Below are 23,556 nucleotides of genomic sequence, written 5' to 3'. Positions count from 1 at the left end.
GCCTGCTCCTGACATGGGTCCTAGTAGGCCTAGGACAAGGAATGTAAATGGAGGCACGCTTAGTATAGGTCTAGATATTTAAAAGTGACACAGCAAGCTAAAAAACTGTGAAATGTGTCTACTCCTCCATCTTAATAAATACACCTGGAAGACCTAGTACACATTTTGAATTCACAGACTCCAGAACATGGGGGCTTAAGGAAAGCTGGGCCCTGTCACCCAGCTCCTAGCCTGTGATCCATCCTATTACCCTTTCCTTGGTTCTGTCCAACATCACAGAGAGCTGACAGCCCAGCCCTTGCTTCCAAGCTCTGCCTTCACTGCCCACACAGCACCCCACCGGCTCATCCTCAAGGCCAGATACCAGATCGCACACGGGCCCTGGAAGGGGGCTTGGGCTGCTGTGCAGCCGTTAAGGGTCCTGGGTCCCAGCTCTCTAGGGGAAGTCTAGTAAAGGATGTGCAAGCTCTGAGTAGGCTCATGGACCCTGTACCTGGAGGGCAGCTGTAGGCAGAGGGGAGCTCAGAGGAGCCCTCTCAAAAGCAGGGCCCGGGCCAGGCCTCACTCCCAGGGCATCAGCACTGAAGAGTAGATAGAGGGCAAATCAGGGTAGCAGGCAGGGAAATGCAGTACCTCGTCAGGACTGCTCAGTTCCTTGATGCAGGAGCAATTTCTGCTTCCATGAACCAGGAGGAGGTGGGGAGAGGTGGGGAAGGGCGGCACCAAAAGGTCTGAGTATTGCTCCACTCAAGGGGTGTGAGTGAATGAAGGGGGGCATTTCACTCTAACAAGATGAATCAGGGTCAACTGTTTGGGACTTGGCATGGGCTGAAATTTTTATCTCTGGCGATATCCCCTGTCTTTCACAGACACAATGTCAAAGGAAGGTCAGACGTTAAAAGTAACCACAAGGATCCTAAAAATATGTTCTTCATAGCTGTAGGACTTTGAAGAACTTTTCCTTTAAATGAAGGAATGGGAGCGGGGATGGCATCTTAATCAAGCAGCCTTTCGAAGTGCTAATGGTTTTCAGGTTTTCTATAAAACCAAAGGATATAGATGAATTAAAAAAAAATTTAAGCAAATACGGGAGAAAAACAGTACAAAAAGCCTGAGGTTTGGTGAAAGAAAAAAATCAAGAACAGAGCAGCAGAAAGTCAAGCTGATGAGAGCAAATGAAGCACCAACTGAACCTGATGCAAAAAAGGTGATCTTGTGTGCAGCCTCTTGAGACTGTACATTATGATGCAAACACTGTATTTAGTTAACAATTTTGTTCCAAGAAATTCAAATTCTCACTCTACCGACATCAAATTCTGTCTGTACTCTACACTGCAACTTGTATTTCTTCATACCCTTTCCTTCTGTGGGAGAACCACAAAAGACCTGTCCTTTCTCTTTTCTCTGTGCTCTTAATCTTGTCCCCATATTCAAAAGGGTCATAAGACATGGTGGGGACAGATTACTCTGAGAATGAGATGCCTCCAGACTTGGGTGTAGAGGTTAACAGAGTATGAAAAGGAACTTAGTGGCCAAGAATTGAGGGAAGAGGCAAAAATTACTTTTGTCACCAGTAAGAAATTTTAGACTTCTAGAGGTTTAATAACTTGTCATAAAGCAAGAGTGGAAGCCAGAAAGAGCTGCAGACCCCCAAGTACCAAACCCGCTCCAGGCACCAGGGTTCAAGCACAGCTCTACTACCATTACCCCTGCACAGGGAAGAGCCCCAAAGCACAAGAACACAATGGTTCACAGAGGAAATATGAAAAGCAGCACGAAAATAATTATGGGTTGGAAGGATTTACTCCAAAGGCTTAACTCTGTATAACCTGGCCAAGAGATCACACTGCTATCTCAGGGAGCAGTGCTGTGCAGCAGGTGAGGGATGGGTTGCCTTCATGTATCTTGTTCACTTTTCCTCTTTATGATTATTCCTCCAGTTTCCTCCCATTCTCTTTTCCACTCTTTTGCAAACCCCCCCTCAGATCCACAAATCCTCTGCTATGGAAAACTCTTTCTAGGATAAGGGAAGGGAGGTGCTGACTGATGGCTTAGGATTATGAATGGGGTCAACAATTGTTCTGCATCACCCAGACCCTTACTAAGCCAACCAAAAGGGCTGTTATCTCAGGTTATCCTCTGCAGACCTGGCTTCCCTGCATCTCTGCTGCCCCGTACCCCAGGACGAAGCCTTAAAAATGCCAACTCTTAAAATTAGGAGTTCAGGCCCAAGTTCAAAGGGCTGTGATGACCCAGGTAAGCTAAGAGACTTTTCCAGCTCTGGTAAGGAGACTAAGCAAGTCTCTCACCCCTTTACAGCAGGAGGATGGCAATTTCTTTAATGCTTTTTCAAGGACTTTCATTTCTGTCCAAATAGCTTCTAGCACTGCCAAGTGAAAGGAGAGGTGTCATTATCATCCAGACTATAACCAAGCATTATAGTCTTATGTGAATCCAATTGAAAGAGAATTTTACTGGAAGGTCCCTATAGCAAACCACTTTTTCCAGATGTCAGAAAACCTGGGGTCTGTGTGAAGAAAAATGCAGCGTTTTGGACCTTTCCTCTGTTATATCTGAAGAAGGACACAGATGAAAGTCCCCGTAAAGAAAATGTTTGTTTCAACTCGTGCTGCTCTGTGCTCTGAGGTTGCCCCCAACAGCCCTTGATTTAGTATTTTAGAAACACACTATTGTGTGAGAGGTGAAATTGTCCTGGGAAAGCAGGACTTGGACCCTGGGTTTTATTTACTGAAATAAAGATTGCAGAAATAGATAGGGATGGAGAAAATGGTTCTGAAATATGTTCCTCGTTATAACCCCGTTACCAGCACTTAAATAAAAGGGGGGTTTAAAGAAGAAAATCCCTGCTTGGAGTCCCAGGGGAGCAATACTGTCTTAGAGATATCTGCTGACACAGCTGATGCACACTCAAGACGGCTGCCGAGATGAAGTACTCTGTGGTTTCACAAAAGTAGAAGCAAATTCTTCCACTAAGGAATAGTTATACTGTGTGGAAATAAAACCACAGCAGGCTCTGCTGATGTTAATTTATGAAGAACCTAGCTTATTTTCCTACATTGAGGAAGCACCTAATATAAACAACAAAACCCAAAGAATTAGATTTTTTGGTAAATCATAAAATATTAACATAATAAAGCTACAACTTGACACCTGAATTGTTCTCTGGAGTACATAAAGGGCCCAGCTGGCCTTCCTATTGTTCTTCACCCACATTCCTTCCTCACTACTTCTTTCCCAAGTCTCTGTTCTCTGTTTGTCTTCTGTATTTCTTCCCCAAACCCAGTTAATTGGGAATGTGTGCCCTCTGTCAGAAAGTTTGCTCTGTCCTTTCCAAGTGGGCAGGTGCATATGCTTGCCATCCTCCTGGAGTTTTGAAGTCTTCCAATAGGTTAGGGGCACCCTGTTCTTTAATAAATAAAGTGGCTTGTGGGGAATCCAGCAGGCTCTGCGATATCTCCGAAGTTGCAGGGGTAGGGAGCTTGGGTCTTGGTGCAACTTCTGGCTCTGATTTTCTGCTCCTAAATTCCCTCTCTCTTCTCTGTTTCTTACCCCTGAAGTAAGCTGGCCCTTTTCTGCTCTACATGCCGCTGTGCTGGGCATCCTCCCCGTTTCATCTCTCCCCAGAGTAGCAGACTTTTACTGAAGATTGGGGTTTATGAGGTCAGGTGATGAGCAACTGCGACACAAAAACAGTATGGAAAACAATTTAAAATTAGACATCCTGAAATCAATATGTCAGCAAGTATTGCGAGGTTGGAAGGGGCCTTAAAGACTATTTAATCCAGTGGTCCTCAACTCTAACAGAACCAATGTCCCTTTTTTTATAACAAATATTTTCTAACATCTCATTTAGTATTCTAAAATGAACTCCATAGATAATATATTATACCTACATGTATAATTTTTAAATAATTAATACCTTACTCTAATTATAATGTAAACTAAAATTAAAAGAAAATAATTTATAATTTTAAAAGGCATGCATTTTCCTATGTAAATGTTCAGGCATAACCACCCTAGAAGACAAAGTCAGATGACAGTATCAGGAAAAAAAATAAGGTTTTGCAATGGGCAAAAAAATGTGTAGATTACTGAGTGCCTTGTTTCGCACACTTTTCTGGGATATCTTTATCACTCATTCATTGCGTTTGAGCTAACAACTCTGTATGCTGTAAAAAAATAATAATAATGGCAGTCCTGCAAATGATTCTTGTCCATAGAAAAGTAAAATGTGTCTAGTAGAGTATAAATGACTATTTCCCTTGGATACCAATCAGTTTCCATCTATTTGGCTATTTACAAATTTATCCCAGCATTCTATTAATGGTGGGTTAAATAAGAATCTTTGACACAGGCTATATTAATCAGGGATCTCCAGGGAAATAGAACCAATAGGATATATGCAAATATATACAAGAGATTTATTATAGGAATTGGCTCCTGTGATTATGGAGGCCAAAAAGTCCCAGGATCTGCTATCTGCAAGCTGATGAAACAGGAAAGCTAGTGGTGTAATTCAGTCCAAGTCCAAAGGCCTGAGAATCCAGGGGCCAATGGTGTAAGTCTCAGTCTATATCCATGTCTGAATGCCCAAGAACAAGGAGACCAATGTCTCAGGGCAAGAGAAGTTGGATGCCTTGGCTCAATCAGAGGGGGCATATTTGCCCTTCCCCTTATTTTATTTAGGCCCTCAACAGACTGAATGATGCCTTCTTTCATTGGTGAGTATGATCTGTTTACTCAGTTCACCAATTCAAATGCTAATCTCCTCCCGAAACACCCTCAACAGACACATCCAGAAATGTTTTACCAGATATCTGGACATCCATTACCCCAGTCAAGTTTAAACTAACCATTGCATAGGCTCATTTTATAGCTGAATGAAAGTCATAAATAACAGCACTTTCAAAAGTTATCCTTCAGAGGACCTTCAAGATGGTGGAGGAGTAAGACATGGAGATCACCTTCTTCCCCACAAATACATCAAAAATACATCTACATGTGGAACAACTCCTACAGAACACCTACTGAACGCTGGAAGAAGACCTCAGACCTCCTAAAGGCAAGAAACTCCCCACGTACCTGGGTAGGGCAAAAGAAAAAAGAATAAACAGAGACAAAAGGATAGGGACGGGACCTGCACCACTGGGAGGGAGCTGTGAAGGAGGAAAGGTTTCCACACACTAGGAAGCCCCTTCGCGGGCGGAGACGGGGGTTGGGGGGTGGGGGGAAGCTTCAGAACCACGGAGGAGAGCGCAGCAACAGGGGTGCAGAAGGCAAAGCGGAGAGATTCCTGCACAGAGGACCCCTGCCGACCAGCACTCACCAGCCCGAGAGGCTTGTCTGCTCACCCGCCAGGGCGGGCGGGGGCTGGGAGCTGAGGCTCAGGCTTCATAGGTCAGATCCCAGGGAGAGGACTGGGGTTGGCTACGTGAACACAGCCTGAAGGGGGCTAGTGCACCACAGCTAGTCGGGAGGGAGTCCGGGAAAATGTCTGGACCTGCCAGAGATGCAATAGACCATTGTTTTGGGGTATGCAAGGAGAGGAGATTCAGAGTACTGCGTAAATGAACTTCAGAGACGGGCGCAAGCCGCGGCTATCAGCGTAGACGCCAGAGATGGGCATGAAACGCTAAGGTTACTGCTGCAGCCACCAAGAAGCCTGTGTGCAAGCACAGGTCACTGTCCACACTTCCCGTCCCAGGAGCCTATACAGCCCGCCACTGCCAGGGTCCCATGATCCAGGGAAAACTTCCCCAGGAGAACACACGGTGCGCCTCAGGCTGTTGCAACGTCACGCCGGCCTCTGCCACCGCAGACTCGCCCCGCGTTCGGTACCCCTCCCTCTCCCTGGCCTGAGTGAGCCAGAGCCCCCTAATCAGCTGCTCCTTTAACCCCGTCCTGTCTGAGTGAAGAACAGACACCCTCAGGTGACCTACACACAGAGGCGGGGCCAAATCCAAAGCTGAACCCCAGGAGCTGTGTGAACAAAGAAGAGAAAGGGAGATCTCTCCCAGCAGCCTCAGGAGCAGCGGATTAAATCCCCACAATCAACTTGATGTACCCTGAATCTGTGGAATACCTGAATAGACAACGAATCATCCCAAATTGAGGTTGTGCGCTTTGGGACCAACTGTAGACTTGGGGTTTGCTGTATGTGACTAATCAGTGTCTAATTCTTATGTTTATCTTAGTTTAGTTTTTAGTACTTGTTATCATTGGTGGATTTGGTTATTGGTTCCATTGTTCTCTTCTTTTTTTATTACTTTTTAAATTTTTTATTTTAATAATATTAAAAATTTTTTTTATTTTAATAACTTTTATTTTATTTTATCTTTTCTTTTTTATTTTTTTCTCCCTTTTCTTCTGAGCCATGTCAGAAGGGTCTTGGTGCTCTGGCCAGGTGTCAGGCCTGAGCCTCTGAAGAGGGAGAGCCGAGTTCAGGACACTGGACCACCAGACACCTCCGGCCCAACATGATATCAATCGGCGAGAGCTCTCCCAGACATCTCCATCTCAACACTAAGACCAAGCTCCACCCAATGTCCAGCAAGCTTCAGTGTTTGAGGCCACATGCCAAACAACTAGCAAGACAGGAATACAACCCCACCCCTTAGCAGAGAGGCTTCCTAAAATCGTAATAAGCTCACAGACACCCCAAAACACACCACCGGACTTGGTCCTGCCCACCAGAAAGAAGAGATCCAGCCTCATCCACCAGAACACAGGCACCAGTCCCCTCCACCAGGAAGCCTACACAACCCACTGAACCAACCTTAGCCACTGGGGGCAGACACCAAAAACAATGGGAACTAAAAACCTGCAGTCCGTGAAAAGGAGACCACAAACACAGTAAGTTAAGCAAAATGAGAAGACAGAGAAATACACAGAAGATGAAGGAGCAAGGTAAAAACCCACCAGACCAAACAAATGGAGAGGAAATAGGCAGTCTACATGAAAAAGAATTCAGAGTAATGATAGTAAAGATGATCCAAAATCTGGGAAATAGAATGGAGAATATACAAGAAATATTTAACAAGGACCTAGAACAACTAAAGAGCAAACAAACAATGATGAACAACACAATAAATGAAATTTAAAATTCTCTAGAAGGAAACAATAGCAGAATAACTGAGGCAGACGAATGCGTAAGTGACCTGGAAGATAAAATAGTGGAAATAATTACTGCAGAGCAGAATAAAGAAAAAAGAATGAAAAGAATTGAGGACGATCTCAGAGACCTCTGGGACAACATTAAATGTACCAACATTCGAATTATAAGGGTCCAAGAAGAAGAACAGAAAAAGAAAGGGTCAGAGAAAACATTTGAAGAGATTTTAGTTGAAAACTTCCCTAACATGGGAAAGGAAATAGTCAATCCAGTCCAGGAAGCGCAGAAAGTACTATACAGGATAAATCCAAGGAGAAACAAGCCAAGACACTTACTAATCAAACTATCAAAAATTAAATACAAAGAAAAAATATTAAAAGCAGCAAAGGAAAAACAACAAATAACATACAAGGGAATCCCCATAAGGTTAACAGCTCATCTTTCAGCAGAAACTCTGCAAGCCAGTAGCGAGTGGCAGGACATATTTAGAGTGATGAAAGGGAAAAACCTACAAACAAGATTACTCTACACAGCAAGGATCTCATTCAGATTTGACAGAGAAATTAAAACCTTTACAGACAAGCAAAAGCTAAGAGAATTCAGCACCACCAAACTAACTTTATAACAAATGCTAAAGGAACTTCTCTAGGCAGGAAACACAGAGAAGGAAAAGACCTACAAAAACAAACCGAAACAATTAAGAAAATGGTAATAGGAACATACATATCGATAATTACCTTAAATGGAAATGGATTGAATGCCCCAACCAAAAGACAAAGACTGGCTGAAAGGATACAAAAACATGACCCATATATATGCTGTGTACAAGAGACCCACTTCAGACCTAGGGACACGTACAGGCTAAAAGTGAGGGGATGGAAAAACATATTCCAGGCAAATGGAAATCAAAAGAAAGCTGGAGTACCAATTCTCATATCAAACAAAATAGACTTTAAAATAAAGACTATTACAAGATACAAAGAAGGGCACTACTATATTGATAAAAGGATCAATCCAAGAAGAAGATATAACAATTGTAAATGTTTATGCACCCAACATAGGAGCAGCTCAATACATAAGGCAAATGCTAACAGCCATAAAAGGAGAAATCAACAGTAACACAACCATAGTAGGGGAGTTTAACACCCCACTTTCACCAATGGACAGATCAACCAAAATTAAAATAAATAAGGAAACACAATTTTTAAATGATACATTAACAAGATGGACTTAATGGATATTTATAGGACACTCCATCCAAAAACAACAGAATACACTTTCTTCTCAAGTGCTCATGGAACATTCTCCAGGATAGATCATATCTTGGGTAACAAATCAAGCCTTGGTAAATTTAAGAAAATTGAAATCATGTCAAGTACCTTTTCCAACAACAACGCTATGAGACTAGATATCAATGGTAGGAAAAAATCTGTAAAAAATACAAACATATGGAGACTAAACAATACACTACTAAATATCCAAGAGATCACTGAAGAAATCAAAGAGGGAATCAAGAAACACCTAGAAACAAATGACAATGAAAACGTGATGGAATGCAGCAAAAGCAGTTCTAAGAGGGAAGTTTAGAGCAATACAATCCTACCTCAAGGAACACGAAACAGCTCAAATAAAAAACCTAACCTTACACCTAAAGCAATTAGAGAAAAAAGAACAAAAAACCCCCAAAGTTAGCAGAAGGAAAGAAATCATAAAGATCAGATCAGAAATAAGTGAAAAAGAAATGAAGGAAACAATAGCAAAGATCAATAAAGCTAAATGCTGCTTCTTTGAGTAGATAAACAAAATTGACAAACCATTAGCCAGACTCATCAAGAAAAAAAGGGAAAAGACTCAACTCAACAGAATTAGAAATGAAAAAGTAGAAGTAACAACTGCAACTGCAGAAATACAAGGATCATGAGAGATACTACAAGCAGCTATATGCCAATAAAATGGACAACATGGAAGAAATGGACAAATTCTTGGAAAAGCACAACCTTCCGAGACTGAACCAGGAAAAATAGAAAATATAAACAGACCAAACACAAGGACTGAAATTGAAACTGTAATTAAAAATCTTCGAACAAACAAAGTCCAGGACCAGATGGCTTCACAGACGAATCTATCAAAGATTTAAAGAAGAGCTAACACCTATCCTTCTCAAAGTCTTCCAAAATATAGCAGAGGGAGGAACACTCCCAGACTCATTCTACAAAGCCACCTTCACCCTGATACCAAAAGCAGACGAAGATGTCACAAATAAAGAAAACTACAGACCAATATCACTGATGAACACAGATGCAAAAATCCTCAACAAAATACTAGCAAACAGAATCCAATAGCACAATAAAAAGATCATACACCATGATCAAGTGGGGTTTATCCCAGGAATGCAAGGATTCTTCAATATATGCAAATCAATCAATGTGATAAACCATATTAACAAAATGAAGGATAAAAACCATGTGATAATGTCAATAGATGCAGAAAATGCTTTTCACAGAATTCCACACCCATTTATGATAAAAACTCTCAAGAAAGTAGGCATAGGGGAACTTATCTCAACATAATAAAGGTCATATATGACAAACCCACAGCCAAAATCATTCTCAATGGTGAAAAACTGAAAACATATAATCCAAGATCAGGAACAAGACAAGGATGCCCACTCTCACCACTAATATTCAACATAGTTTTGGAAGTTTTAGCCACAGCAATCAGAGAAGAAAAAGAAATAAAAGGAATACAAATTGGAAAAGAAGAAGTATACTGTCAGTGTTTGCAGAGGACATAATACTATACATAGAGAATCCTAAAGATGATATCAGAAAACTACTAGAGCTGATCAATGAATCTGGTAATGTAGCAGGATACAAAATTAATGCACAGAAATCTCTTGCATACCTATACACTAATGATGAAAAATTTGAAAGAGAAATTAAGGAAACACTCCCATTTACCATTGCAACAAAAAAGAATAAAATACCTAGGAATAAACCAATCTAAGGAGACAAAACACCTACCTGTATGCAGAAAACTATAAGACGCTGATGAAAGAAATTAAAGATGATACCAACAGATGGAGAGATAGACCATGTTTTTGGATTGGAAGAATCAATACTGTGAAAATGACTATACTATGCAAAGCAATCTACAGATGCAGTGCAATCCCTTCAAACTACCAGTGACATTTTTCACATAACTAAAACCAAAAATTTCACAATTTGCATGGAAACACAAAAGACCCCGAACAGCCAAAGCAATCTTGAGAAAGAAAAATGGAGCTGGAGGAATCAGGCTCCCTGACTTCAGACTATACTATAGTTCTCAGTAATCAAGACTGTATGGTACTGGCACAAAAACAGAAATATAGATCAATGGTACAGGATAGAAAGCCCAGAGATAAACCCATGCACATATGATCACCTTATCTTTGATAAAGGAGGCAAGAATATACAATGGAGAAATGACAGCCTCTTCAGTAAGTGGTGAGTAAGTGGGAAAACTGCACAGCTACATGTAAAAGAATGAAATTAGAACACTCCCTAACACCACACACATAAATAAACTCAAAATGGATTAAAGACCTAAATGTAAGGTCAGACACTATAAAACTCTTAGAGGAAAACAGAGGCAGAACACCCCATGGCATAAATAAGAGCAAGATCCTTTTTGACCCACCTCCTAAAGTAATGGAAATAAAAACAAAAATAAACAAATGGGAACTAATGAAACTTAAAAGCTTTTGCACAGCAAAGAAACCATAAACAAGATGAAAAGACAACCCTCAGAATGGGAGAAAATATTTGCAAATGAAGCAACTGACAAAGGATTAATCTCCAAAAAATACAAGCAGCTCATGCAGCTCAATATCAAAAAAAACAAACAACCCAATCCAAAAATGGGCAGAAGGCCTAAATAGACATTTCTCCAAAGAAGATATACAGACTGCCAACAAACACATGAAAGGATGCTCAACATCACTAATCATTAGAGAAATGCAAATAAAAACTACAGTGAGGTATCCCCTCACACCAGTCAGAATGGCCATCATAAAAAAATCTACAAACACTAAATGCTGGAGAGGGTGTGGAGAAAAGGAAACCCACTTGCACTGTTGGTGGGAATGTAAATTGATACAGCCACTATGGAGAACAGTATGGAGGTTCCTTAAAAAACTAAAAATAGAACTACCATATGACACAGCAATTCCACTAGTGGGCATATACCCTGAGAAAACCATAATTCAAAAAGACACATGTACCACAATGTTCATTGCAGCACTATTTACAATAGCCAGGACATGGAAGCAACCTAAGTGTCCATCGACAGAGGAATGGATAACAAAGATGTGGTACATATATACAATGGACTATTACTCAGCCATAAAAAGAAATGAAATTGAGTTATTTGTAGTGAGGTGGATGGACCTAGAATCTGTCATACAGAGTGAAGTAAGTCAGAGAAAAATACCATATGCTAACACATATATGTGGAATCTAAAAAAAAAAATGGTTCTGAAGAACCTAGGGGCAGGACAGGAATAAAGATGCAGACGTAGAGTATGGACTTAAGGATACGGGGAGAGGGAAGAGTAAGCTGGGATGAAGTGAGAGAGTAGCATTGACATACATACACCACCAAATGTAAAATAGATAGCTAGTGAGAAGCAGCTGCATTGCACAGGGAGATCAGCTCAGTGCTTTGTGACCACCTAGAGGGGTGGCATAGGGAGGGTGGGAGGGAGATGCAATAGGGAGGGGATATGGGGATATATGTATACGTATAGCTGATTCACTTTGTTATACAGCAGAAACTAACACAACATTGTTAAGCAATTATACTCCAATAAAGATGTTAAAAATAAATAAATAAATAAAAATGTTCAAATCAAAGTGGAAAATATTATCCTTTAGCATAACTATATGTAGAATTATTACAAACATGGCAGTTAGAAAATCAGACTGATTGATGAAGACTCAAACACAAGGTTCAGTATTACCATTGGTGATGCCATTTTCCAAAACAGTGAACAATACTTGGTCAAGTGCTGAATGAAACAAAGCACTATCTTCCTTCTGTGTATATTACACAGTAGGACTATTCTTTGAACGTCTCATATTTATTGAAACTATGAAGAAGTATTTGTGTGTGTGTATATATATGTTAGTTTAAGTTCTAAGTTTGGAAAATTATATATATTTGAGTTAGATTTTGGTTGGATAATTATAAACAGGGTTTCCACCTACTTGAATGTCTGAGCTATTAGGAAACTGTGTAGATATGGATCATTCTTCATTGTGCAGGACTATTCTGGGAACAGCCAGGCCACTTAACATCCCTGACCTCCATCATGAGCCACTAGTTCATTCCGATCCCTGCAACAACCAAAAATACACCCAAAGTACCAAAACCCACCACAGAGGTACTGTCCCTGTTGAGAACCACAAATCTAGTCCAAACACACCTTTGGTTCTTGAATCTCCTCTGTACGATCTTAAGCACATGCTCAATAAATATTTGTTGAATAAATGAAAATCTGAATGAAGGAAAGTTATTAGAATATTAGAGACCCTGGAGAGTAGTCAATTATGAATAAGCAGATACCTTTTATAGGCATAGAGAGTTTCTTGAGTCATCCATGCATTTAGAATGTTTTCTTTTTTAACAGATTCCTAGAATACTCAATTCTTTCTTGAATTAGCAGAAACTTTAAGTTAAGGAGAGAACTAGTAAAGAGTTATAACCACATACCTTGAGGGAACCTTATTTATTCCTGTCTTCTGCCTCTTTATTTTCAACCTTTTTGGCATAGCGCTAAGTCATAGCCTGTATCACTACTTTCCTGACTTCAGCACTCACTCCTGCAAACAGCAGTGAAAGTCACCTGTCCCCCTTCTAATGATCCTACAAGAGTTCCCAGTTGCCTTCTGCAACTGTAAAACTCTAGTTACAGTCATTGAGGCCTTCCACAAATGAATTCTTCCCACTACAAGCCCTATCTTCATCTCTCTGCCCTATTCTAGCAACTTTGGCCATTCCTCTGCCTTCTCTGCCTTCATGGCAAAGTCTTGCTTCTTCCCACATTCAAATCACTGCTTTGACAATCACCATCTCTATGAATTCTTTCTAGATTAGACATAAAAGGCCACATATCATATGATTCCATGTATATGAAATATTGAGAATAGGGAAATCCATAGTGGTAAAAAGCAGATTAAGGGTTGCTCGGGGTTGGGGAAAGAGAAGAAAGAGGAGTGACTGTTTAGTAGTTACAGTGTTTCCTTTTGGTGTCATAAAAATATTCTAGATTTAGATAGAGGGGATGGTTGTACAACACGTGAAGGTACTAAATGCCACTGAATTGTACACTTTAGAAGTTAATTTTATGTTATATGAATTTAACCTCAATTAAAAAAATTATAAAATCATAGATCCATGTGCGATATAGTAATTTATCAATAAAGATATGGAGTAATGGGTAGGGAAGAGTTACTTACATACTTGTTTGTTGTCCAATTAGCTCACATGGTATCTAGGTGCCACCTCTTCCTGTTCAAGTCCAGGAACTATCTTTTTAGGGTTTTTATTGCCAATTATGCCCACGCTGCTAATTTCATGTCTTCCACCATGAGACAAAAAATAGCCGTATTGCTATTACTTGCAAGACCATGGCTCTTCAGAGCCATGTACTGAAGAGTATGTACTGAAACATTATAGCTCTTGCCCCTGCATTTATTTGATGCTGGTTACATCATAGCCATGTGAATCCTGGTTTCCAAAGACTTCCTCCAAGGTTGTTATTGGCTCATGGATGATGAGCACAGATACAAGTCTTACCCAGAATACGTAGGCTAATGTGGACAACACTTTGTTTTCTGGTCATATTAAATTTACTGTTTAGAATTTCGTAGAATAAACATAGAACAACACATCTTCTAACCATGTCTTCTCCTGTATTCTTTAGCCTGGAATCTCTGCATTCCTGCAATATGAACTTTTTCAATGTTGGCTATACCCTGCCTTTCACACACTACTACCAACAGGGAGGATAAGAAGAGCCTGTGGGCAGAGTGTTAAGAGTGGTCCCATTCACACAAGACATGTTGTTCCTTCACCCTGGGCAGCTTAAGGCTGACCTGGGAGAGTAGGCTGTCAGTACATCAGGTGGACACTGCAAGAGAGGACACTATTGGTAAGGCCACTTGTCATTGAGGAGTGATATTCTCGGAAGCCCTTGGAGGAGAAAGGCTCAAGTGCTTCCTTAGGTCTAAGAGTGGGACTGCTGTAGGGGCAAGTATGGCCCTCTCTGCTCTCTGTGAAGCAGCCTTCTCTGCTTTCTGTATGAAAGGAGGGATCTGTACACATCCACCTCTGTAGCTGAACAGCTTTCTTTCTCTCTCTTTAAATTGTAAATCTGCCAAGCAAGATCAAATTCTGAGTTTTTAGAAGCACCGTCTTGGGGCTCAACCAAATTTGAATGTTGGTTTTCAAATGAATGAAAATTGTTGCAAAAAAAGAAAGTGGGTATTTCCAAAGTGAGAGATACTGGTGACTAAAGATCTGCTCCCTCTTCATCAATACAACATTCATGCTTGCCTACTGTCTTTCAAACTTAGAGAGAAACAGTAATTTTTTTTGAACACCTCTAAAGGGATATGTTCTAAGGACAAAATGAACTGCAAAACACTCTATAACTATTGTCATTATCATATTGTTAGTAGAGTCAACACTGTAATTTAGAAACTCTCGTGTTCAAATGAATACTTTTTAAAAAGTCTATCAGAAGTGTCAAGCTAAGGAAAAAAATCTTTGGTTGGATAGTGGAAAATGTGCTTAAATAGTGACATGTCTAGAATTATTAAAATTGCTGAAAAGTGTTTAAATTGTCTAAATGGTATAAAGCAGTACTATTTGAGACCTACTAGTGCAGGCTATAAAAGGCAAATGTAAGCAAACTATATGCATTCTTGCACCCCAGTATTTTCCTTCTTTTTACTTCTTATTGATGTAGAGTAAGATTGAGGACAGAGTGAGAGAGAATGTATGAAATGCCCCGATGAAACAGCTAAAACTGCCAGGCCTTGGCATGGGTGATCTAGTATCTTTAGCCATGGTCTGTAAGAACCTGATCATCCACTCGGTTGACCATTGCAGACTCACACAACACAAGGCTTCTAAAGATCAAACCAGATGATCTATCCAGTTTACCCATTATCCCAGATAAGTAAACTAAGGCTTAACAAGATTTTTGCCCAAAACTCAGAGAATAGGAAGCCTAAGGTGAAACAGTGTCAAAACCGGGACTAGTCGCCATGCTAGTCTACGGTATCATTCCTCACTTCATTATATCAACCATGAAGCATTTCATTGCTGTGTGGAAGGGATGTGCACACATCCACAACTGTGGAGTGAACAGCTTTCTGACTGGAAAAGTGACGTTTCAAAGTCAACCAGATAGAAACAGAAGTGAAAAATATCAACTTGTTTTCACAGCAACATTCTGTTGTCATCTCAGGTGTGGAAAAACACTTCACTAGAGTCCACATGGGGTGAATACTGCCCTCCATAGTGGCACAGTGTGAGGCTATGCAAGGCGTATGCTTCCAAAGGGCACTTTGTGCAGCCCTAAGCATCTTCCTCTCACCCATACTGGCTCTGTGAAGTTAGAAATGCTTTTTGAGAAAACACAAAGTTAGACTCAGAGAAGATATGGTAGGTCAAAGTTTGCACCTTCACCTGATTTAACAACTTGCCTTCAAAACCTTGTTATCAATGTCCTGAAAGAGAGCAGGGAGGGAAAGCACATTTTTCCTCAGTTTATCAATTTTATAGCTTTCTTCTTTGTTTACTTATGGTCCTTTGAAATTTATTCTGGAAATTTCTTCCTAAATCAGTAGGGGTTAAAAAAAAAAAAAAAAAAAAGCAGTCTGAGAGATTCCAAGAAAACTTTTTACTCTATAGGTTTGGTACCACATTAAGAACCAAGACCTTTGCTTACTGGAAATCAGGGCCATGGAAATGGCTTACAACTTGAACTGCAGTGAAGACTCATTAGTCATGACCTGTAAGATAGACCCAGTGACCATCATTCTTTGGCTTCCATAACTCTGATAATCCTCCCCAATAGTATTTTCATAAATCTTGATTCATAGGAGGAAATATGAAGGCTTGTTGACAAGTGAAAGAGGAATCTCATTTTGATATGGGGATTCCCCTCCAAAAATATGAACCCAATGCAGTTGAGTTGCTCAGTGCTGTAAAACAGCTACGAATAGATACTATCAGCTGGAAATCCAGAATTTATTTTGGAAAAATGTATCCTTAGTTTCAGTAGCTCATCTAGAGAACTTCTAGCCTTTGAAAGATACTGAATTGATCAGACCAATATCTCTGTGTATGCTTCAAACAATCTTAATGTGTAAAGAATGAGATTATAACAACAAATTTTAGTAGTAGTTTTGAAGGAGCTATTCATTCACTCATTCATTCTACATATATTATTAAATTTCTACTATGTGCCAGATACAGGGATAGGAGCTAGAAATATGGAGGTGAAGACAATGGACACAGTCCCTTGTCTCCAGAAAGATACTGAACAAATAATTACACAAGTGACTATAGATTTACAATTGTGAAAAGTCCAAGGAGCTATGCAATTATAAGATCAGGGACTAACATTTTAGACAAGTTAAGGGAGGCCTCCTGGCAGGGAGAATGGTTATTTATAGTTATTCAAGTTGAACCCTTGAAAGATAAGGAAGAGGTAGCTGTCTTCCCCCTAAATATCTGGTTTTTATTCTCCAAGAAGTCTTCAGCATTTATTTTAATGCTATTTTCCCTTATCCCCACCAAATAGTCACTCAATAAAAAAGGCCTCACTTGGCACTTGGTTGAAGGGGGCAAAACTCTTATTTACGGCTACATTATCATGACTCTAAATTATCCAGACCCTAAATCAACTTCCTAAATCTAAGCTAGTCCCCATTCCTTGCTCATTAGCATGAAGGAAAAGAAACTGAACTCAGAGGTCCCACCTCCACTGTTGACTCACACATGCTCATTAATCACACGAAGTCACTAAACTGCTTAGGCACCTTTCCAGGCTACTTAGAGTAACACGTCCCTTACGTCTGTCACTAATTTTTCAGCTCCACAGTAATTTCACTGTTCTCTGTGAGACACAGTGTGAGAAATAATTTACTCAAGTATGATTATTTTATTTGGGTAAAGATCAACAGGGACTAGAAAAAGAGACTATTTTAAAAGTCAAAGATGCTTCTCAAGCTCCAGAGATGGCTCTCCTTTGGGATATTTTTAGCAGAAGTTTCTATAATACCCATCACAGATGGTTTTATCCTCCTTGATTCTCATTACTTTTTTGAAGACACAATGGCACTTTATTATCTCACCAACCATCTTGAATCTCCAAGTGCCTCATTTCAATCAGTCAAGGAAAAAACAATTTTACATACTCAAAGAACTATATCGAAGACATTTTTCTAGGTTAGTTTTGGGATCTCCTGTGAGTTTTCGTTAAGTGCGTACATTAGATCTTTATATGGACTATAGGAAAACACTATGAATTAGTCCCCAGTGTTCACACTCTAGCTTGAAGTTTGAGTAATTCACAGCAGAGCTTTCCCACTTCCTCCATGTAACTGGCTCTTTTGGCCCATTGAGAGCACTCTTCCTGTCCATGCATCTCCAGCATTAATGCAGCAGCATTCACAGTCACATACGAACTCCCATTCTTTTGCACCTTTCTCAGGCTCATGGTCATAGCAATCACGCCCTTCTAAGATCCAAGTCAGAGCCAGGGAAGGAACCAACAGCACAGGCTCTGCAAAGCCTCTAACGGAGTCCTTGAGGTGATAAAAGGAAACAGCTCACCCTTCCCGCTCCCCATATCCTCAAGTCCATTCTCTAGTAGGTCTGTGTCTTTATTCCTGTCTTACCCCTAGGTTCTTCATGACATTTTTTTTTCTTAAATTCCATATATATGTGTTAGCATACAGTATTTGGCATGGACATATATACACTACCAAACGTAAGGTAGATAGCTAGTGGGAAGCAGCCGCATAGCACAGGGAGATCAGCTCCGTGTTTTGTGACCTCCTGGAGGGGTGGGATAGGGAGGGTGGGAGGGAGGGAGATGCAAGAGGGAAGAGATATGGGAACATATGTATATTTATAACTGATCCACTTTGTTATAAAGCAGAAACTAACACACCACTGTAAAGCAATTATACTCCAATAAAGATGTTAAAAAAAAAAAGAAATTAAAAAAAAAAAGGAAACAGCTCTCCTCACAGGGCAGCTCCAAGGGCCTCTGAGAATATAACAAACAAAGAATTTCCTCCATCTGTGCCCTGGGTTTTGTGTCTTTATCACCCTCCCAGGTGTAAGGTTCTAAAGCAGCCTCTTCCATTTTGGCGGCTTTTAGTTTACTTTGTCCAGCATTTCAGAGGCGTCTCCTGCCTCTGTCCTCAGTCCGGAGAAGAGAAACTCAGCAGAAATAATAGGATTTGCTTGTCCTCAGCTGACCTCCAAGGAAACAAGGACAGTGAGAGGCTAAGAAGGCAAGGTCTCTCCAGAGCGTACCAGTGGTCAAAGCTGGCTTTAAGTGGCGCCTCTCCAAACAGCCCAAATCAGTGTCAAACCACCAGTCCATGCAGCCTTTCCAAGATGCTCTGAGTGTTTATTCAGTCACTAAGTGTTCTGCCCAAAGTGGACCCCACCCAGTGGTGAGCTAAGGCAAATCAAACATTCATTCACACAGTTGGGAGTGACATGCCCACTCAGCCCAGGCTCTGATGCCTGCAAAGTCTAGCTGCAGTTGGCTCCAAGCTCACAGGTGCCAGGCACCTGGCCAAGCATGGCAGTTATCTCCGGGGTTGGGCAGGAGGAGATGTTTGCTCAAGGCACCTTCTCCTCTCATCCCCAGAGCAACAGTGAAAGACACTGTGTGTTGTGGAAAGAAGATAGGTTCAAGTCCCATTGACCAAATTCTGGACCCCAACTCAGTCTCCTTCTACCTATGCATCCCTGAGCAAGTTCCTTAATGGAACTGGGACTCAGTTTACCCAACTGTAAAGTGAACATAATGATAATACCATCTCATAGTGTTGTTGTGAGGATCACAGAAGTAAAGAACCTGCTAGAGTCTGGCCATATAGGGGGAGGTCAGATAAATGATAGAGAGAAGCAAAAAGCCTTTCCCCAAAGAGTGACCAGGTTCTGTTTGTGCTGTAGCTGGTATGGTAGGGATTCTCTATGTCCCAGGTCTGCTCTTGAGACCCTGATGGGCTGTGCATACAGCCAGATGTATGCTGTGATAGGAAGGTCAGCCTGGTAGACAGAGGCCTGGCCTGTCTCTGCTTTTAACCTGTTCTGTGGTTTTGAGCAATTCACCTACTTCTCTGGGTCCCACTTAGTTATTTATAAAATGGGATTGTTTTGTTTATCTTTAAGGCTTTGTGTTTGAATCATTCCCTTGTCACTTACTAGTTACATAACTTAGAAATAACTTCCCGAGAGCCTCTTTCTTCTCAAAATGCTTTTAGCTGAGGGGCTCAGCACAAGCACATACAGCTACCCAGAGTATTAATTATTAGCTCTCAGAAAGGCAACACACAAGTCTTCATTAGAGATTTTGTCCAAAATCCAACATCTATGGAATGTCCTCTCCTCTACATTTAGACCACAGTTATGATCTCCACTGTAGGCACCCAAGGGTGCGAGATCCTCAACCTTGACCAAAGACTCCATTACAGTTTGTAAACAGTACTTCCTAATGAAGGTAAACAGACTTAGAAATATTTTCAACTCCCAAGCATGAGAAGTAAGAGTTTTCTTAGTAACAGAGTTAGTCAGAAAATCAAATATCAGAACTTCCTTTTCTCTAAAGGCTCGGTTGCCTCAACTGAGCAAGCAGAAAGGGCTACCTCACTGCTGTGCTCCCAGGAACTTTTCTACCCTCCCCCTTCCAAATGGGTAGCACAGCCTAGGAGTGCATTTTATACTTCCACATTCACAACTCATGAAAAACCCCAACAGGGTCCACTTATGGAGCCAATGGAGGAGCAAAGAAAACTCTTCCCAAAACCAAGTATTTCTGCTACGGAAACTGCTGTTCCAATCTTGGTTTAAAAGAGTATGGGAAATATTGAATGACATTAACTTTCCTACAGGACTGTGGCTTCTTCTTACTTTCTGCCACAGAAGTCAGCTAAAAACAATGTATGATGTCATCTCAATAATTTGCTGATTAAAACATCCCCCCAAAAAGACACCCATCATACCCAGGGGGCCACCTACTCAGTTGGTCTCCAAATTAATGTTTATATTTCTATCTTTAGGCATCAAGAGAGGTTGAGAACTTTCTATACAGTGTTGGCGTACTCTTCCTATATCTCTAAGTTAGGCATCTCAGCCTGAAGAAGAAACGCTAAGAAAATACATAAGCACGTTCCTGTGTGCTGTTTATGCACATGTCTCGAAACATCTGCTCCTGGCTTCTTCTGAGACATTCTTCTCAGGTGTTAGAATTTGTAGTTATTTTGATGGAGAACCATTGGCATACATACCTCCCTACACATCTTACAGTAAGGTTTTCCACAGGACACCAGGATTAACTGTCTATCTTTTGCAGGAAAGGAACATCTTTTATTTACTTTTTCTCAACATCCTTCTTTGATGGATTTTTTAACCAGTATCTGTAAAAATTCCCCATGGAGCTCACTCAGATCATAGAAAGTATTCAGAAAGCATTATCTGTTATTCTACTGTGTATCCCTAGCACCTAGAACTAGTGGGCACTCAATAAACACTCTCTGGATAAATGAGAATGCCTTACAATTATATTATAAAACAGAGAGTAAAGCACATTTGGGGAGCCATTAAGTCATAGACGGGGAAGAAATTTTGAACAGGGAGTGTATACTTTTCCTTTGAGTTGTAAGAAAAGAATAAAGAATAGAAGGTGGCAATACATAGGAATGAGGCAGACCTGTCAAGGAACAAAGTGAAGTGCTTCTTAATTGTTTGGGGAACACACACATACCACAGAGTCAGGCTGGCGAAAAGCCAAGTTCACGGTAAGGGTTTCCCGGTGACATTCACTCCCTGGTTCCAATATTTCTTCCTAACAGTGTGAGACCCACTGAATTACATAAATCTTTCCATGTTTGTGTCATTTGCTGAGGGCACAATGAGGACAGGGGATTATGGTAGCTTATTTTTACATTGTGGTAAAACTTATCTGGACTCAAATGTTCCCGCCCCCATTTCCTTCTCATCTATCCTGTCAAACGTTTCTTCAGTTCTTTCCCCTGATAGTCCTGACAAATTTTTATTTCCAGTGCAGAGCTCTACAAGAAGTATGAGAATTTAGAAACAAAAAGCCATAAGATGTGTTATTTTCTACAACCCTTTCCCACCCCCATGCTTCCATAACTTTGTGGTTTTCACATGACCTGAAATAAAACTGCACAGTATGCTGGTAGGAGAGTTACATGTCAGGTGTTAAGGAAAAACCACAAAACGCTCAGAATTTCAGCTTGATCCAAATGAACTGTATGTTCCAAATCATGTGCATTCCGCAGCCTCTTGAATTTGTAGCACCCATGATCAAACAAGGTTCTTCACTTACTATTCAGGTAATCAGACCCTGAGAACAGCTTCTCAGGTCATTATAATATATACTGCAGATTTAAACATTTTTGTACATGTTAGATGTAATGTACATTATACACATGTGTATACATTCAACAGATTCATTCAACAGCATTCACTCAACACGTATTTATTGGCTGTCTGTGCCATGCACTGTGATAGGTGGTGGGAAGACCATGGTAAACAAAACAAAGGCCCAGCTCTCACAAAGCATATGTTCCATTAGAGGGGCATATTTAATAAACAAGTAAACGCATAAAAAATATAAAATATGCCATATGGCTGTAAGTGTCTCAAAGAATAGTTAAGTGGGATAAAGGGATAGTGATAAGATAAGAGTGTCCTTTTAGGGAGGGAGGTCAGGGAAAGCCTCTATAATGAGGTGACCTTTAACCAGAGGCCTGAATGAATTGAGGAATTGAGCTAACAGGTATATGGCAGGGCGGGGGGGTGGGAGGGGACAGAGAGAAGATTCCAGACTAGAGATCAGCAAATGCACAGGCCATGAGATGGGAGTCAGCGTGGGTGTTTCAGAAATGACAAGCAGAGGGGTGTGTGAAGTGGCACAGCTAGTGGTGAAATTGAGAGCACTTGGCCAATTTAAGGTAGGCATGTTCTATTCATCTCCATCTACTTTCATCATGTACAAAAGCAGGACTAATGTTATAGACATTAGTTAAGGACTAATGTCAAGTCTTTAAAAAATTTCAGGAGAAACTGGGAAATTTGGACTTTTGTATGAGATCTCCTAATGTTTTTGTGTTGGTTCAAATTTTTAAAATATTCTGTGAGCCAAAAAAAACCCCCACAAAAACATATGCAAGACAAATCTAGCCTACAAACAACGGTTTGTAGACTCTGCTCTAGATAAATAGAAGAATTACTTGATGTGTTTAAATGTCAGGTCTTTGCATCCTACCTTTGGCCACCAAATTTTTAAAAAATGTACACTGGTGTCCAGTCTAAGCTAGAGCTCTATTTATCACTCTATTTATATCACTACCTTTAGCTCTTATCACATTCTATTAGGGTTAGTTGTGTGGATCGACATTGTTCTAACTTAAATATAAAGTTGCCTGAAGGGCTTCCCTGGTGGCGCAGTGGTTGGGGGTCCACCTGCCGATGCAGGGGACGCGGGTTCGTGCCCCGGTCCGGGAGGATCCCGCGTGCCGCGGAGCGGCAGGGCCCGTGGGCCATGGCCGCTGGGCCTGCGCGTCCAGAGCCTGTGCTCCGCAGCGGGAGAGGCCGCAACAGTGAGAGGCCCGCGTACTGCAAAAAAAAAAAAAAAAAAAAAAAAAAAGTTGCCTGAAGACTCTATCTTATTTGATTTAGTATTACTCTCAGTACGCAGAAGTTATCTATATCTTAAGTGCTACATAAATGTTTCCACAATGAAGTTACTAAGATAATTAATCTGAATGAATCTTTTGAATAACAATTTGACTAAAATAATTGATATGCTTATCAAAAATAGTTACACATATAAAAATAAAGCCAGAGATGAAAAATATTTTAAATGCTTCAAAAATCAGTGTAAGAATTACACTGTATTTGTAACAATCATAATTAAAATATCAGGAAGATGCACTACAATTTGATAGCATGTCAGAGTCATGAGCAAGCACTTGAGAATTTCTAAAATATCATTCCATGGAAGCAAGAGGGACAATACCAGATATGATCATGATATAGCCATGATGATGCTGTCCTCTGCAGTATAGAATAGGACATGTGTTGACCAATCCAAA

The sequence above is a fragment of the Hyperoodon ampullatus genome (genome assembly GCF_949752795.1).
Source record: "Hyperoodon ampullatus genome assembly, chromosome: 16".
Classification (NCBI taxonomy): domain Eukaryota; kingdom Metazoa; phylum Chordata; class Mammalia; order Artiodactyla; family Ziphiidae; genus Hyperoodon; species Hyperoodon ampullatus.
This window is presented reverse-complemented; position numbering follows the sequence as displayed.